Raw genomic sequence first — 13,063 nt, 5'->3', positions numbered from 1 at the left:
TGGAGAAAACAATATGAGGGTTCCTCAAAAAAGTCAAACAGAATTACCCTGTGATCCAGCAATTCCACTTCAGGGTATGAATCCCCAAAAATTGAAAGCAGAGACTCAAACACTTATACACCAATGTTCATGGCATTATTCATGATAGCCAAAAGGTAGAAACAACCCAAATCCATCTATGGATGAACAAACAGACAAAATGTGGTATATAAAAGCAACTGCTGGGGCGCCTGGGTGGCTCAGTGGGTTGAGCCGCTGCCTTCGGCTCAGGTCATGATCTCGGGGTCCTGGGATCGAGTCCCGCATCGGGCTCTCTGCTCAGCAGGGAGCCTGCTTCCCTCTCTCTCTCTCTCTCTCTCTCTGCCTGCCTCTCGGTCGACTTGTGGTCTCTCTCTGTCAAATAAATAAATAAAATCTTTAAAAAAAATAAAAAAAAATAAAAGCAACTGTTTACAATGCATGCCTCTAGAAAGTGAAACTTGGGGCTTGTGGGAAAAGTGGAATTTTAATTTTTTATTGTATACCATTCTCTACTGTTCAGATTTTTACTGTGCATATGCAATTTTATAATTAAACTTAAAAAATAATTATCAAATAGCACATTTTTGCTTCCAACTGCATAAATAGACCATTTCTAAAATCTGTCCCTTCAGCTCATCATCACTCCATCCTTCACCCTTAACCTGCATTATGAAAAGTGTTGGGTATTCTCCAGCTATGAGCACATCCCTGGGGGTTGCTGGTCTCCAAGTTGTGAACTGAGTTAATGTTGCCAGTTTGCAACATTACACTTCCACTTCAAGGGAAAAGAGTTATGGTTTAAATCTGATATAGCAATTTATCAAAAGTAACTTTTTAAAAAAGAGCCACCGATTTGAAAGTATAACCAGGATTACCTTAGAAAGTTTACATTTTGTAGATGGACATATGTGTGGATTCAGGGAATATAGGATATTATTTTCTCTTAAGCTGTCAGAATCTATAGTCTGTACTTTACACATGTAAATCTCATTAGTAAATTAATACATTTGCCCTTCCGTCCTTTTTCATATTAGTGAATGATTTGGAGAACCTCCTAGTTCCCCTAGATGTTTGCAGCAGAAAATGAGGTTGGAACTGGAAGGAAGTTGGCTATAATAACCACATGCTTGTGCTCTCCCTTGCTCGAGAGTAAGCATGTCAAAATAGAGTTAATGCAAGAGAAATGTAAATGACCCTAGTCATAAATGCATGACTTTTATATATAAGATCCTTTTACCTCAGGCAAGATTATTTTTAAACATAATATTGACATTGAGATAATCATAGCATTTATACCTCTCGTCAAGGTTAAAGTTCCAAATCTGTGAAAAATACATTAAATTGTCAGAAAATAAGGCACTGATCTGAATGAAAGTTGATTCTTAAACACTTGGAAGTACATGAACTTTACTGAGATAATTTTGGTCAAAATTACCTAAATTACTTATGATTTCTGCCCGGATCTAAAATAATGAGTGGCTTTAATTGTCAATATGAGACACTAGGGTTTTCCTTTTCTGCTGAAAAATTTAAGTTTTATGTTAAGAGTAAGCCTTTCAAACAACTACTTAAATCCTTTGACAAATTCTAAATGTAATGGAATGTTATTGGAATTATTCAAGCTGACCAATGGGACCTGAGGGAAAGTCCAACAGGAGACTTCAGGGAAAGTTTTCTTCTTTGATGAAAAGACACAAATGGGAAGAAATAGCTCTTCTTCCCCTAGATATCATCTGTGAAAGAATTCTTGGCATTGCTGCAGCCGTCTTGTTAAATGAGGGAAGCTTGACAGAAATGGCGGAGTAGAAAGGAGAAAAAAATCAGGCAACTTGAAGACATCAAATAGTCACCAAATTAACAAGGCGGGGAGGGGGGGCGCACTCCAGTTCAGGCTTCTTGTTTTGTGAAATAATACGCTTTTCTTACCGTTTAAAGAAATTATTTAAGAACGATTACATAGAGAGTTGAGAATGTGGAAGTAATTGAAAAATTCAAACTAAGGTTAAATTATGTTGTTATTCGTACCTTAGTGATGATCTAATGCAAATGATAATACCCCATAAAATTAAACATAGCATAGATTCTGAATGTTTCTTCAACAGTGTTTTGTGCATACGCACGAGAGTTTCTCTATGTATGCTTGTATTCTGGTAAACAAGATCTAAGAAAAAACAAAACACCTAAGCCTGATTTGTACCCGTTGCAGCTTTCTGTGGTGTCAATATTCCCATCATGGCTGATTTCAAGATGCTAACTATTTAACAACAGGTTTATGTAATACCTGAATACTTGAATAATTAACAGCTGGTTCTCACAGGATACTATTCCCAAGAAGCTAAATTGGCGGGTTGAAGGAATGAAGGAGGAATACATCTTCACACTTAATATAGTCAAATTGGTTTTCAAGGGATAGTACCATATCTCTGTCAAAACTTGTTTCAGAATTTAAACTTTTTTGCCAATCTGATAAATCTGGAATAGTATTTATTGTTATTTTAATTTGCATTTGCCATGAGGTTGAAGAGATAACTTTACATATATTTTCTTTTTTCCTTAATTTTTGTATGTTTTTTAATCATTTGGGTTTTCACTTCTGTTAAGCCCTAGCCTTCATCCAATTGTTTATTGGAGTATTTGTAACTTTTAAAATTGATTTATGGGATTTCTTTATATATTCTGGATACTAATCTTTTGTCAATTAACAGTTACCTGCATGGCAAAAAACTTTTCCCAGTCCTTATCATTATATTTATGGTGTTTTATGTTGTTTGGAAGTCTGTATTCTTCTCTCTGCTTACCAGCAGCTCCCTAACACCCAACACCTCTGCATTCCTATGGAGAATTTCTGGCTATCTTGAAAACCAAATTCTTTAATGTGCCTTTGAAGGCCCTCCTTGATTTGCAAATTGGGAATGACAGTACTCATTCGTATGATTTTTATGAGATGAAATGAGATAACATATGGGAAGTATTCATACCCCTTCCCTGTGCTCGCCTTTTCCCTCCCTCCCACTTTCTTTTTTTCTTCCTTCCTCGCTCTTTCTTCCTTTTTTTTTAAAAGATTTTATTTATTTGACAGAGATCACAAGTAGGCAGAGAGGCAGGCAGAGAGAGAGAGGAAGGGAAGCAGGCTCCCCACCCAGCAGAGACCCCAATGCTGGGCTCAATCCCAGGACCCTGGGATCATGACCTGAGCTGAAGGCAGAGGCTTTAACCCACTGAGCCACCCAGGAGCCCCTGCTCTTTTTTCTTTCTCTCTCTCCCTCCCTCTCTTCCTTCCTTCCTTACTTCCTTAAGATTTTACTTATTTATTTGAAAGAAGGGAGAGCACGAATTGGGGGAGAGGGACAGAGGAAGAGGAAGAAGCAGACACCCCGCTGAGAGGGAGCCTGTCCTGGGGCTCCATCCCAGAACCTGGGATCATGATGAGCTGAAGGCAGGCACTTAACTGAGCCACCAGCCCCCCCCCCAACCCCCCGGAAAACAACATATTCTTGCTTTTCCCTGTGCCTGGATTACTTTTCTTGTCCCTCTTTGCCGCCTTCTTCTTCTTCTTTTTTTAAGTAGACCCATTGCAGCTTGAACTCATGAACCCGAGATCAAGATCTGAGCTGAGATCAAGAGTTGGGCACTTAACCAATTGAGTTACCCAGATGTCCCCCCTTTGCCTTCTCAGAAAAGTCTTCCTTTATCTCTTAAGACTGGGTCAGGTGTACATAGTAGACACTCTTGCTGTCTCTGTAGTCACCCCAGCTCTCTTCCCAGATAATTGAGACCCTGATTTTATTTGTGTTTTGTGCCTTGCCTTAGGGCTAAGCCAATCTGTTTGCTTATCTCCCCTGCCTCCTGTGGTAGATGCTGGAGAATGGGTCACTTGATAGCTATTTGCATTTCTGTATTTGAGAGGCTGAAAAGCTAAGTATTGCGTATTTTAAGACTCTCTTGCAGCTAGGATTCTGTGACTGCTGATCAAATGCATTGATATAAGACCTGAATTCTAAATCAAGTTATGTGATGAGAAAAGCAGGCCACAAGCCATCTATTTTGCTGACATACATGAAGCAAAGGCAGTGTGCTTCTAGAGTCAGCCACTGTAGGGGTAATTTCCTGTTTGGCTGGCAGAGTCCAGATCATTGCAGAAGTATCAGCTGCCTTGGCAGCCCAGGTCTGTGGAATGATTTTAGAAATTGTTCCTATGAATTAAGCCTGAGTTTGTTTCATCTCAATGACTCTGTAAGTCACTAATGCTCTAAAATATGCTTCTTTCTTTTTTTTTTTTTTAAGATTTATTTATTTATTTATTTGAGAGAACAAGAGAGTGAGCAGGGGAGGGGCAGAGTAGGGAGAGAGAGAATCCCAAGCAGACTCTGCTGAGGGCAGAGCTGGACGTGGGGCTGGATCCCAAGATCCTGAGATCGTGACCTGAGCCAAAACCAAGAGTTGGACACTTAATGGACTGAGCCACCCAAGCACCCCATTCTTAATCTTACTATTTATTTTTATTTTTTAGAGAGAGAGTGCACATTTGTGCATGGGGGAAGGGGCAGAGGGAGAGGGAGAGAGAATCCTAAGCGGGCTCTATGACCAGCATGGAGCCTGATGTGGGGCTGGCTCTCAAGACCGTGAGATCATGACCTGAGCTGAAAACAAAGAGTCAGATGCTTAACTGACTGAGCTAACCGGCGTCCTGCATCTTTCTTTTTAAACTAGTTGGGTTCAACAGAGCCCAGACTGATAGCACCTTGTACCTGGGGTGACCTTGTGTCTCAGTTCTGGCCAGTGAGAAATAAGTAGAAGGCTTGGCCCCTGGTGATGTTACAAAGCCACCATACCAGTCCTGGACTGCCTACCTATGGATTTCTTTTACATGAGAGAATAAAGTCCCAATTTATTTAAGCCCCTGAGGTTGGGTCTTTTTTATTAGCAGCTTAATGCAATTCCTAACTGATATAGTAAGCAATGGACAGTGTGTACTGTAGTGGTAAAAAATATTAGCATAGTAATAATAGAGTATTATATTGTTAGTATAGTATTAAAAAACGGGCAGAGGACCCAAATAGACATTTTTCCAAAGAAGACATCTAGGTGGCCAATAGACACATGAAAAAATGCTCAACATCACTGATCAGCAGGGAAATTCATATCAAAACCACAATATCACCTTACACTGGTCAGAATGGATAGAACCTAAAACACAAGAAATAAATGTTGGTGAGGATGTGGAGAAAAAGGAACTCTCATGCAGCATGGAAGGGAATGCAAATATGGGGGTTCCTCAAAAAATTAAAAATAATACCATATGATCCATTAATTCTACTACTGGGTATTTATCCAAGGAAAGTCCAAAAACCGGCACCCCATATTTATTGCACCATTATTTACAATAGTCAAAATATGTAAGCAATGCAAGTGTCCCATCCACAGATGCATGGATAAAGAAGATGTGGTATATATTTACGATGGAGTATTACTCATCCATAAAAAAAGAACAAGATCTTGCCCTTTGCAACCCCAGAGGGTATAATGCTAAGTGAAATAAATCAGACAGAAAGACAAATACTATATGACTTTAGTCATATGTAGCATTTAAGAAACAAAACAGATGACCAAAGAAAAAAATAGACAAAGAAAAAACAGACTTGAATTCAGAGAACAAACAGGTGGTTGCCAGAGTGGAGGTGGGTGGGGGATGAGTGAAATAGAGAAAGGGGATTAAGGGAACAGTTAATGATGAACACTGAGAAATGTTTAAAATTGCTGAATCATTATGATGTATACCTGAAACTCATGTAACACTGTATGTTAGTTATACTTCAATAAAAAAATCATGAAAAAATGTTTGTGGACCAACTTATGATTTATGAATAAAGACTCTGAAGCATGATATAGCAGTGTGTGTGTGTGTGTGTGTGTGTGTGTGTGTGTGTGTGTGTGTGTGTGTGTGTAATGGAAAGTGTAAAAGAAAAAGTGGTAGAGTATGGGCAATAATATAGAATAATATAGGTAGGGGTTTCATAGGCAAAGTTAGAATGTTAGAGACCTTTAGATAATAGAGAATCTTTAAAGGGATTTCAGCAGGTGTGTTACATCCTCAGGTTTGCATTTTTGATAGGTTACTTGGGTGTGGCTGAAACTACAGGTAACACTGCATGTTAAATCTACAAATTGCAGGGTAAAAGGTGAATACTTGGAGTAATTTTCTGTTGTTTTTTTTTCCCCAAGATTTTATTTATTTATTTGACAGACAGAGATCACAAGTAGGCAGAGAGGCAGGCAGAGAGAGTGAGGGGAAGCAGGCTCCCCACTGAGCAGAGAGCCCTATGCGGGACTGGATCTCAGGACCCTGAGATCATGACCTGAGCCAAAGGCAGAGGCTTAACCCAAGGAGCTACCCAGGCGCCTTTGGAGTAATTATTCTTACATTTGTGAATCTAAGAGTATCTTTAGGGGAATCCTTTAATGTGCAATTACTAAATCGGAGTGTATACACTTAAAATATTGAGAGATATCACCAAACTATATTTAAAAGGGCTTACACTCCAACGGTGTGACAGTCCTCATTTTCTTATTCTCCCCAATAATGGGTATTTCAGATTTGTACCATTCTTCCCCCCCCCCCACCTCTGCTCCATTTAATATTACCAGGGAAAGGGGAAGAAAGGCATGAGGATAAAAACTAGAGATTTATTTTCATCAAAAACATACATTCTTGGGGCACCTGGGTGGTTCATTCGGTTGGGTGTCTGCCTTTGGCTCAGATAATTATCCCAGGGTCCTAGGATTGAGTCCCTCATTGGGCTCCCTTCTCAGAGGGGAGCCTGCTTCTCCCTCTCTCTGCCCCTCCCCATCCCTCCACTCATGTGCTCTCTCTCTCTCTCAAATAAGTAAACTCTTAAACAAAACAAAACATTCTTAAGCATTAGGGCCTGGTTAAAATAAACTAACTCCAGTATGCCAGAAAAATTAATCATCACTTACCTTCTGAGTCCAGTTAACCGTTTTCTCACAGTTTATTGAGACATAATTGACATATAACATTGTCTAAGGTGTAGAACATAATGGTTTGATATATATATGTTTTGTGAAATATCACAGTAAGTCCAGTTAACATCCACCTCACATATTTTACAAGTTTTTTTTTAATCTTTTTTTTTTTTTTAAGATTTTTTATTTATTTATTTGACAGACAGAAATCACAAGTAGGCAGAGAGGCAGGCAGAGAGAGAGAGGGAGAAGCAGGCTTCCCGCTGAGGAGAGAGCCCGATGCGGGGCTCGATCCCAGAACCCTGGGATCATGACCCGAGCCGAAGGCAGAGGCTTTAACCCACTGAGCCACCCAGGCACCCCTTAATCTTTTTTTTTTAAAGATTTTATTTATTTATTTGACAGACAGAGATCACAAGTAGGCAGAGAGGCAGGCAGAGAGAGAGAGGAAGGGAAGCAGGCTCCCTGTCCAGCAGAGAGCCCAATGCGGGGCTTGATCCTAGGACCTTGGGATCATGACCTGAGCTGAAGGCAGAGGCTTTAACCCACTGAGCCACCCAGGCACCCCACAAATTTTTTTTTCTTGTGATGAGAACTTTTAAGATCTACTTTCTTAAGACCTTATAGTTATGGTTATATAGTTAACTTTTGTTAACTATAGTTATCATGCTGTGTGTTAACATCCCCAGGACTTATTTGTCTTACAACGGGATAGTCTATATCACCCTGATAGGTGAAATATGTTGTTTCATTGCTTTTTAAATTTATATTTCTTAATCATATGTGAGTTTGTCTTTTTTATAATGATATTGGCTGTTTTCTTGTTATGAACTTATATGATTTGCAGAAGTTTCTACTGAGTTGCTGGCTTTTTTAACTTATGAGAGCTAATTTTATTTTTTTAGATTTTATTTATCAACTTTTGTGAGAAAGAAAGAGAGCGAGCAAACACATGATCACAAGCAGGGGGAGGGGCAGAGCGAGAAGCAGACTCCAACTGAGCAAGGAGCCTGATCCAGGACCCTGGGATCATGACCTGAACCAAAGGCGGAAGGTTAACGGATTGAGCCACAGGCACCGAGAGCTGATTTTTATATAAAGGAAATTACTACTATAACTATCTTCTATGTTGTGTTCTCCTAGTATCCCTCCTACCCCGGTTTGCTTTTTGTCTATTTGTCTTGTTTATGATTTTTCTTTTGTTTTATGAATCTATCTTTATATAGTCAAAATTACTCATCTTTTCCTTTATGGCTTTTTGGGTTTTATTTTGTTTTGTTTTATTTGTACATGTGTCATGCTTCACCTTGCAATCTTTAACCCTCCATCTAATTGAGCTAACCAGCCAGAGAAGACATTCTCTGGCGTCTCTGCTGTCTATACGCATTTCCTCAGTAATTATATCCTATCCACTTTATGAGCTGAGGGGAACAGGAGGAAAAGGCAAGGGAAATTTGTTGAAGGCAAACACTAAGCCAAATGCTTACTACAGTGAGAGACCTAAAGCAAAGAAAGGTTTTTCCAGCAGGACTGGGGGTAGGACACTGGAATTCCTGGGCCATCCAGGCAAGCAGCCTAGAGCAGATAAGAAGCAGACTCTCCAAGCTTGAGTCTGAATCCTGGCTCTGCCACTGACTAGCTGGGCATCCCTGGGCAAGCTTCCCATACTCTGAATTTTCCTAATCCATTTGCAGAGGTCCATGAATGTCCTCCGTGTCATCACAGTCCCTTGTGGAGGTGTGTTTTAAACTATAAGGTCAAAAAAGCCCACACAACTGAACAATTATGTTGTAAATTATCAATGCAGATAGTTAATCTAAATGATTAAGTGGGGTTAATGTCCACACGACGATTTGAGTGTGAAGAAAATAATGTGGCTCTATGTCCTGTATCCAACCTCATCTTGTTCTGGAATACCTGCTCTGGAAGAGGAAAAATATCTGACAAGCAGGCAGTTAAATATTCAGTCAAGTAAAAGCTGACTCTATGGAGACTGTTTTCTCCTCTCAGTGGGCTTCTTATCTGTCCTTCCCCCTCAGTCCCTGTCTAGCTTCAAGGAGAAATTATGTATCCGAAGGAGGCAGAGGGAGAGACCGCAGGCTCCCATACCTTTCTGCCCTCTGGGTCTAGACCTGACGGACATAGTGTGCCTGCTATACGGGTGTCATGCTGGTGTTACTGCTGGGGCCCTGAGTTGGCTTACAGCCTTCCATTTTGAGGCCCCCTAGTCTGCCATCTCCCGGATTCCTGGCATCCTTGCTTCTGCACCTCCAGTATGCCAGCTGCCCTCCGGATCCTCGCTCAGCCAGTGCCTCTCACCGCCTTCTGCATGGGTGAGGCTTTGGGTGCTCTTGTCCAGGGGTCTGTGGCCTCCCAGGCTTTGCCTAGAGAAGTGTGACAAGGCCAGCCTTTGTCGCCACATCCTTGCTGCCCCACATTTCCTAACTCTATCCAAAGCGGATGACAGTAGAAAATTACGTCTGCACAGCTGCCTTTCTTCCTGTCTGCCCCTTGGCCTGACTCTCCCCTCTATTACCATTTAGTGCAAAACTCTCTTTAGAGGCCTCCAATCTTGGCTGTTAATAACAGAGGACAACTTTTGGAATTTCAGATTTTTATTTTGTCTTTCAACAAAGTTTGAAATTTAGGTCTATTATCTTACTAGGGATTCTGAGTCAGTTTTGTGATTTCAAAGGCGAGCAATGACTTTATTCTAGGAATCTCCCTTTAATCAGAGGTCCTTAATTCAGTGGATAGGGGAGGCTGCACACCACTAAATTAGTTTCATATTTAAAAATATATGTTCCCTGGGGCACCTGGGGGGCTCAATTGGTTAAGCATCTGCCTTCAGTTCAGGTCATGATCCCAGGGTCCTGGGATGGGAGCCCCACATCCAGCTCTCTGCTCAGTGGGGAGTCTGCGTCTCCCTCTCCCTCTGTGCTCCCTCTCAAATAAATAAATAAATAAATAAATCTTTAAATACATATATACATATGTATATATATGATCCCTTTCTCTTGTTGGTAAACTACTTCATGCCCCAAGGAACTTTGTTCACACAGTTGTCCCCCAACTCACCTCCTGTTAGGAAGTAGGATTTAGGTTTTTATCTACAATCTATTTCTTTTTCCACCTCTTCTGGCCTCCCCATTCCTCACTTCCTCAAGTTTGACTTAAGGGTGGATCTTGAGTAACCTGCTCTCTCACCTCTCACCATTCATTTTTGCGGGAAGCTCTGCTTCCTTTCACCAAGGGAAGGGAGACCACTAATGTAATGAGCGAGTATCCCTAGAGTGGCCATAAGTCTGGGTGCGGCTTGCATGGGTTGGGGGAGGGGGAGAGAACAGCAGTTACTATTTGAGTGACAAGAAATTTCTGTCTTGAGTCCAGCCATTCCCATCACCACTACCAGTCTAGACATTGTCCAGCTTCTGGCATTGGCTGTCTGGCCGGAGAGGGAAATAGAACCACTGGGGTCTAGACCTTCCTGATACCTTGTGTGGCTGCTCTCTGGACCTTGCAGGCTGGGTGTGGCTCAGCACCAGCAGCTTTTTTTCTTGTTCTGGTCTTGTTCTGGTGTCAGCTCTTCTGAAGGCAGTCTCTCCAGTGTGTTCCAGAATAACACTCTCAGAGTCCAACTGACTCCATGGTGGTCCTGGTCTCCTCTTTAAGAAAGGAGGATTTGGAAATAGCTTCCTACTTCCCACCTTTCTAACTTCTCTTGACTCCCCTGTTTCTGCCATTGCACACCACCTTTTCCACTTGGTTATGGCCTACGTTTCAAGACAACTCCAATATAGGAGCATATAATCAGCAAGAAGCACAGACATGCCCCACACAAAGGAGAAACAAACTTGCACAGGCCATTTAAAAAAAATACTGATCCACACGATAAACACACCTACATAAAGTATTTAGATGCTTTCAAATAGCAAACATTTAAGATTTTTAAATTGAGTGATTTCAGAACTTACTGGAAAATAAGAATGTTTAAAATCAATTGTTATTTAGACCTCACATTGACCATAAAGATGGAGACAAGTGATTTAAGTCCACCTCCAGAGCTCCCCATGGACATACTTCTTGGTTCTGAGAAGGCAGGAATGCATGAGTTTCTTCAGGAACATGCACAGGCACAGGAAATGACTATTGACATAATCTTTAAGCCTAATAGTTAAGATTATTCTTCAGTTTATAATTTAAAAGCTTCTGACAGCTGAATGCTATGATACAATTTATAATGAAAGAGTTTGAATGATTGAGGTATATTTCACTGAGCTGGTTTCTCTTATGAGTTGAAACTAAGACTTGTATAAACATAGGAAGGGAAGCCCTTCCCGGGTTTATGTAGTTAGGCAAGAATACTTAATATCCCACATTCCCAACTGTGCTGCAGTACCATTTGTGCTGTACTTAAAGTTTATAGAATGCAAATCTATAGGATTTAAGGGGCATTTTTTTTCCAGTAAACAATCTTATCCTGCTACCAGTATGTAACAGAAATAATATTAATTTCTTTGAGATATACAATTTGATATTTCCCTAGTGTTCCTTTTAAAAATGGGAATCTTAGCTTTTGGATATTTTTAAAGTTACAAGAAGAACAAAAACAAAACTAAAAAAAACAAAAGTGGACCATGGAAAAAGAGAACAATAGTACACTAACAGTTGTAAGTCATTTGGGAAACTGTAGATAATCACATCCTCCAGCAATGTTTTAAAAAAAAGAGAATTTGGGGTACCTGGGTGGTGCAGTGGGTTAAGTGTCCAACTCTTGGTTTCAGGCTCAGGTCATGATCTCAGGATCCTGGTATCGAGCCCCCTGTCGGGCTCTGCGCTCACTGGGAGCGTGCTTGGGATTTTCTCTCTCTCCCTCTGACCCTCCCTTTTGCTCTTTCTGCCTCAAATAAATAAATCTTAAAAAAAAAAAAAAAGAAGAGACAATTTGTTACCATATTAAAACAGAATCTGGGTGCCTGGGTGGCTGAGTGGGTTAGGCCTTTCTGCCTTTGGCTCAGGTCATGATCTCAGGGTCCTAGGATCGAGCCCCTCATCCGGCTCTCTGCTCAGTGGGGAGGTGGGGAGCCTGCTCCCCCGCACCGCCCCCCATCTACCTCTCTGCCTACTTGTGATCTTTCTCTGTCACATAAATAAATAAAAATAAAATCTTTAAAAAAATAAAGCAGAATCTTCCAAGGCTTGAAGAATCCAAGTTCATATCTTTTCAAATAAAATACATGATTGATATAATCTGCAATAACCTATACTTGGTTAAGAAAGCATTTGGATTAAGCCATTCTGTCAAAGAAAGATATCTATTATATAAATTTGGATCAGAAATAATCTGTTTGATTTATAATTTCTTCTCCTTACCAGCTAAGAATACAGTTTTATGTGAAGCCAACAAGCAACTTGTCTTATAATTACACCAAGTACAATTAATTCATGTGTTGATTTTTAAGGGAATCATGTAAGCCACGGCAGAAATGTTTTGTCTATATTGGCTTCTTTCCTCAGAATGGCATTATGATACCCCAAGGCTTAAATAAAAAGATTAAATGATGTGCTGGAAAATATATATAGAACTACCTCGCTCCACTAAAAGAGAGAGAGAGATCTTACTAGAGTCTTACTAGAGTCTGAATACTTTCTCTTTTCTTGATAATAACTGGTTAGTTGCTTTCATGAATATTAAATGAGGACCTGTGAGAGAAAGAGAAATTATTGAATAATTTAACCTAAAATACAATTTCAACTAAAATAATGTCTGGGTATTTCAGTAAGGTCAATTAGCATTTATTTTCTTTTTGCACAATTTCTTCTAAGTTTATATAAAGTCTCCATGAATAGATAAGAAAACCACTGTTTTGGATATCTATAACTGCAGATTAAAGTAGTTGGGCCAAATAAGGCTTATAAAAATGCAAAACCAATCTAATGTGTGAATAGATTTCCCCACCCTTACTCTATATCCTAAACACCCTCTTCCATTGCAGGATTTTTATTTTCCACATAATCCCTTCCTTATTAAGTTTTAATTTGTAAAACAGCCTATATA

General features: G+C 40.1%; 1 protein-coding gene across 1 annotated transcript in view; it reads left to right on the top strand.

Moving 5' to 3' along the window:
* The window catches only part of CSPP1 (centrosome and spindle pole associated protein 1), a 281,804-nt gene that overhangs the window by 5,857 nt on the left and 262,884 nt on the right, over positions 1-13,063 (top strand). The gene's annotated exons all lie outside the window — the stretch shown is intronic.

Source organism: Lutra lutra, chromosome 4 (assembly GCF_902655055.1).
Source record: "Lutra lutra chromosome 4, mLutLut1.2, whole genome shotgun sequence".
Taxonomy (NCBI): Eukaryota; Metazoa; Chordata; class Mammalia; order Carnivora; family Mustelidae; genus Lutra; species Lutra lutra.
The sequence above is the reverse complement of the archived record's forward strand: the minus strand, read 5'-3'. Positions and strand labels throughout refer to the sequence as shown.